At 46.9% G+C, this 6,000-nt stretch overlaps 1 protein-coding gene across 4 annotated transcripts in view; it reads right to left on the bottom strand.

The window, feature by feature from the left end:
- The window catches only part of CNOT6 (CCR4-NOT transcription complex subunit 6), a 32,408-nt gene extending 26,811 nt beyond the window's left edge, over positions 1 to 5,597 (bottom strand). For 2 of the 4 annotated variants that reach the window (XM_032196703.1, XM_032196700.1), the window contains exon 1: positions 5,450 to 5,597. The gene's annotated coding sequence lies outside the window, so the exon portion shown is untranslated. Of the gene's footprint in view, positions 1 to 3,301; positions 3,367 to 3,386; positions 3,736 to 5,449 lie in introns of those variants that run through there. The other 2 variants (XM_032196701.1, XM_032196702.1) reach the window with 2 other exon arrangements.
- Positions 5,598 to 6,000: the final 403 nt, after the last annotated feature.

The following is a 6,000-nucleotide window of genomic DNA, read 5'->3' on the forward strand; positions in this document are numbered from 1 at the left end:
CTGCATAATTCCTTATCTTTTCCAACTGAAACCATTCTATACGCTGGCCTATATACCATGAGGATCCTTACCACACTTCCCTTTTTTCCACCTGCAGAATAATTTCCATGTTTCTGTTGCTTAGTGGGCGAAAACATGAGGTCACCATGCATACCAGTACTCTGTTATCTTTGCCTTGCAATAGAATTTAACACTAAGAGACAACCTAATTATTTTATTTGGACATAGCTCGTTTTTAGTGTTCCTGCTATAGATCTGAATGACTATGACAAAATACTTCAGTATCTAGTTCCAAAGTACTTTGCCTTCCTAAAAATACTTAAAAGATATTTAAATACACTTGTAAATATTAGTTGCTAAACTAACTGAAGTTCAGCACGTTGCAGAATTCATTTATGCATGCTCTACCCACCTGACAGAAGCAACCAGACCACTCAGAGATCCTTTACTTCAAATGAGACCAACAAGCCCGAAATGTTGTTTCATAACCACTCTCCTGGACATTAAAGACCACTCAAGATTCCTCTGCCGACCCCATGTCCTGCTTCATCACCCTGCTCAGTTGTGTTGACAATGCTGTTAGCCAGCAGTGATACCCAGCTAGGAAAGCGGGTTTTGGTGGTGGCGGTTTCAAAAATTAATGCTTTAATCACGTCACTGGTTGGTTTTCAGTACTCTTCCAAAGATAGTTGCGCTATCTTTGGTTGTACTGACAGCTTATGTGAGGTAATGAACAACCCGTGTAGTAGTTCCCAGCTCTGCCACTGGAAAGAAAAGCCTTCACATGCTGCTATTCTGACTTCCTACGTGAATCGTGATCATACCAGAAGACACCATGGGGTTACCAAATCTATTGCTCCCAGGAAACACCTGTGCCAGCACAGGCAGCTATTGTAAAAGCAGTTCTCACATCTCCAGTATTAGATCTTTCATGATGTTCCTCAGCAAGGATTACTTTCTAGTTTTAATTATTTTTCCAAAGATCGCTTGTTCCTAAAAACTCTTGTCCCTGAAAGTACTCGTCTATTTACAGACAGACTGTGATTAAGGCAGCACGGAAATTCCTGTTTGAGTCCACAGGACCTTTGCTTTGCCAGGCAACCCTCTTCTGTCGGGTGGACAACTGTTAAAACTTGAAAACAAGAATGAACAAGAATTCCTGGTGAAAGCTTGACGTAAAACATCTCAGTGCTTTTTATTATTCAGCCATTTATGATGCAGGCTCATTGTTCTGACAGGAGATACAGATCAGACTGCATACATGCAAATCTTGCTTTGCTTTATTTTAGTTTTGAGTCTTCCTGTCTTTGCAGGTGGTGTTTCAGCGAGTTCCAAAAAGCATGTGAAAGGATCTGTCTGTGAAGTGCAGCCAGGTTTTTTTTTTTTTTTCTGATCTCTGACCTGGAAACTGATCTAAACAGAAACTTTTGTGGGGCTCCATTTAAGCCAGATCAACTTGCAGGATCCATGCTTCACTCATTAATACACTCCAAAACATCCCGAGTAGTAAAGCTACACGGATCATCTGAAATATGAAGTACCCTAAGTTATGGTACCCTTCGTGGTCTCTAACCATGCCAAGGGGCTGTACCCTAACACCGTGATCTATCAGTTTTATTGTTTTAGTGTGTTCTACAAAGCCCCAGCCATCAAACTGGCACTGAGCTCCCCTTTCCTCAACAGGGCTGCAAAGAGCTACAGGAGACTTTGGAGGTACTGCTATGAGAAAATGGTACAAAGCCTTTAGGACAGCCTTCAGTAAGAAGCGGCTCAATTTGCATATCAGGAACAGATAAGACATAAGAAAATCATCAAAGTATCAGGCTCCGATCACAGTATCTAAATGGCAGCCTCCATAAAATGCCTAACATGTTTACCAGTTTAAAAAAAATACACACACACAAAAAACCTTCTTCCTTCAGAGCTCCATTACAGTACAAACCGGAATACTAACAGCAAGTATTCTATTTCTCAAGTAAACAACTATGTATACATTTTCTGCTCCTAGCCCCTCCTTGATCCCTTTGCTAAAAAAAGCCCTCTGAGGCATTAAAAAAAGGATTCATGTTGCAGTCCTACAAAAGAGAAAATGGAGTAGTTGCCAACTTTTTTTTTTTTTTTTTTTTAAATAAATAAGCACCATCTTGGAAGCGTAATTAGTAGCTCAAAAGGATATGTTAAGCATTTAAACTGCTTTTTCTATGGAGCCTGCCTAAGCATTTGTACTCTTTTAAGACTTCACCTGCAGAAATCACTCAATTAGAAATTGTGAGTGCAAGTCCCCAAGCCCATGCCAAGCTTCCTTGTTGAGTGGACTTCTACAACCTAATCTCAATGCCGGAACGATTCATGTGACTTAATACAACACTAATAATCTGGCATGATATTGTACAATAAACACACCTCCAAGTGTGAAGCACCAACGCTGAAGGGGAATACAAAGCAGATGAAACCCTGCGGTGACTCAGTCTGAGCACTTTATGTATAAAGCCTTCAAAATTACACCATGAAGAAGTCTAAATTTAAACTGGGTGGAAAATAGTGTAAGCTCTTAGTACATTGAAAAAAAAAATAACCTTGATACATTGTATGCAATAGGGCAAAGGCCAACCTCTGTATTATGCAACTAGGACTGAAATCTAGAGGTAGGGTCTGTTGAGATTATTGTAATGGGGTTTTAAGGCAAATTGCTCATCATATGTTGTTATTACCTTTGACTACTACGTATTTCATCTAAGGAAAAAAAAATAAAACCTGTATGTGACATTTATGTTCTTTCAATTATGAAGGCATTTTCATTCATAAAGGTACAGTCTGCACATAATCTTCGCTGGACATGGCCCCAGTTAGGCCAGGGATGTAACGTTACAGGCTGCACTCATGCACTCGTACAGCCAAAATTACATGACAAAACAACGGGATAATTTTAGACCTCAGTAGTCTGATAGCAAACAGAACCAGGAGGCCTGCAGCCTCTGCAGCAGGGGCTGCACAACTGGAATGAGGGATTCACCACCCAGCCTCCTAGGCATGGTAGCAGTGTAAACAATAACACACACTGCACTACGAGCAAAAATACTGCACTTTTTGGTGATTGTTTAGCAAGACCATTTTTATTTATGCTGCCATGTTTTTAAAAATAGTTATTTTTTGTTGGTCAGTTGGGAAAGTGTTTTCAGTTTGCTCAATCCTGGCAGAATTGTACCCCATTTTAAAGAATGTTTTCCATTATGCATATTGCACTTGCATAGAAAATAAGTCTTCCTAATATCTAGTACTGACTGATCTTAATGATTTTTACCTTGATGGGTACCATGCTCTTTCAATTTGTGGCCCTTTGTGACATGTTTTCAAGTCTTCATATATAAAACATCAGAAGTATTTACCTGCCCATGCAGTATTACAGTTTCATCTATCTTTATATTTCAGATCTTCCTCTAAAATTCAAGCAAAGTAAACAGCCTGAACACATCAAGACTGTATTCAGAGTTCAACTTCAAAATGCAAACAGGAAAAGGGTGCATGGTAGTATCCTTTTTATAAATGGACTGATCCAAGTGATTCAGGTGAAAAGCGAATAAAGAGTTAATCCAAATGCGAAGGGCTCCATTTCAGTAATAGCATGAATAAAACCCCCACAGAAGGCTTCATTGCTAGCAGCAAACTCCACAGAGTCCAGATGAACCAGCAGGAAGAACAGAGGGTGGATAATCCTGTAAAATTACCCCAGTGGAAATGTTGATAAATTCCCAATTACGAGACCTGCTCTAGAATGAAAGAAAAATGCAAGATACAACACAATTACCAGTCAACACTTGCACATCTTCGCATTTAAGCCAGACAAATACCACAGGTATTTCTAAATCCCTTGAATTTTGAATTAGTTACCCACTGTGGTGAAATCTAGATTAAGAAAATAAGCCCCAGAAATAAAACAAAAAAAAAAAAATGGAGATCTGCAACTCTGCTTATAAAGCAAACACCTGCCTGTGGAGTTGTATTTTCACTAGTACAGTTTTCTATGTGTTTACAGAGACAGATAGCTGTACCAAAAAAAAAAAAAAAAAAAAAAAAAAAAAAAAAAAAAGAAGAAGCAACAACACCAAAACCCAGCCCCGTTTTACAGTATTTGTTCTGGCTGTATTTTCATATGACTAAATGCAAATAAAGCTGCATGTGAATTTTTACCATTCATGGAAAAACTACCGATAAGAACGCGTTCGCGATATACGTGCAGATCAAGATGGAGAGGCGGATGTACAGATACGCACTTTTTCTAGAGCTTTTTATCTGATCCCAGGCTTAAAGTTCGCCACGAATTGTGACCCAGAAGCCGTGCGGTGCAGGACCCAGCCCCACTGACCCACTTCTGCGCTTCGTGGGGCGCCCACCTCGGGAATTCAGCCCCTGCAGACCCTCCCTAACCCCCCCCCCAGGCTCAGTGAACGAATAATCGCCTGCAGGGAACTTCTGCGAGCCCACAGCCCCCACCTCGATGCGCACCGCGGCCCCGCGGGAGGCCCTGTCCCAAATCCCCTCTGTTTATCCCCGCATGTGTGCGCCCCCCCCCATCACCCCCCCGCCCCACATGTCAGCGCAAGCCCAGCCTCCCGCTCGCCTGCATTGGCCAACGGGGCTGGCAATCAGGCCCCAAAGCCTTCCCCCCCCCACCCCCCCCGGTTTATTTCCCTTCTCCCCAAGGCGAGCAGGGCCGCTCCGGCCTCCCGGTGGCCGCCAGGCCTCAGCGCCCCCCCCCCTTTCCCCTCCGCCCGCCTCGCCCGGCTGGGAAACGGAGGGAGGTTGGGGGGGGGGCTCCGGGCAACCATCAGGCGGGTGTCATTCCCCCTCCGCCTTTGTTTAATTATTTTTAAACTCGGTTGCCCGGTTGGGGAGAGAAAGAAAAAAAAATAATAATAAAAATAAAGAAAGAAAGAACTTCAGGCTGGCAGATGCCACGATCCTGATTTCTCCTGATTGCCTCCCCGATGCCAATACCGCCGCCTGGCCCCTGCCCCACGGCCCCTGCGGCCGCGGAGCCCCCCTCGGGGGGCGGCGGCGTTGTCGTTGCCGTCGTCGTCCCCCTTCTCTTCCTCCTTTCCCTTCCTCCTCCTCCTCCTCCATCACCATCATCATCATCATCACCTCCGCCACGGCCGCCGAGCGCTGCCCCTCGGGCTGCCCCCCCCCCCCCACCCCGCGTTGGGGCAACCCCTCCCCGCTCCGTGCCACCCCCAACAACCCCCCCCCCCAAACTCTAAGGGACCCCCTAATTCCCTAATTCTCGCCATAACAACGCCGCTCCCCTCCCCCATCACCCACCCACCCCCCTCCTTAATTAATTAACCCCCGCTCCCCACCCCCTCCCACCCCCCGTCCCCCTTGAGCGCGAGCCCCCCCTCCAGGCGAGGCGCCGCGGCCGCAGCTCCCCCCCGGCCGCCCCCTTCCCTACCTGTGGCTGCAGCATCCCCGTCCCCCCGCCGCCCTCGCTCCGCCGCCTGCCTGGCTCTTTGTTTCCTGCCGCGGGCCGGACGGGAGAGCGGCTCCCCCCCGCCTCCTCCTCACACTCATTGAAAGCAAACAAGCATCATGGCGGCGGTGGCGGCGGCGGCGGCTGCGGGCGGGCCGGCCCTCCTCCTCCTCCTCCTCCTCCTCCCTCCTCTCCTTCTCCTCCTCCTCCTCCTCCTCCTCCTGCTCCTGCTGCCGCCCCGCCTGCCGAGGCCGCCCCCACTCCGCGGCTGCGCAGCCTCCAGCCGCTGAGGGGACCGGGGGGGGGATTTGGGGTGGGGGCGCAAGGAGGGGGGTCCGGAGAGGGTTGTGGGGTGTTGGGGGGAGGGACAGTGTGTCACGAAACGTTGAGGGGTTGGTTTTGTTGTGGGGTTGTTTTTTGGGGCAGTTGGTTTTTGGGGGGGTTGTTTTAGGAGGGCTTGTTTTTGGGGTAGTTCTTTTTGGGGTACTTCTTTTTTTTTGGGGGGGGGTTGGTTCGGGGGAATTGTTTTGGGG

Source organism: Aythya fuligula, chromosome 14 (assembly GCF_009819795.1).
Source record: "Aythya fuligula isolate bAytFul2 chromosome 14, bAytFul2.pri, whole genome shotgun sequence".
NCBI classification, from domain to species: Eukaryota; Metazoa; Chordata; class Aves; order Anseriformes; family Anatidae; genus Aythya; species Aythya fuligula.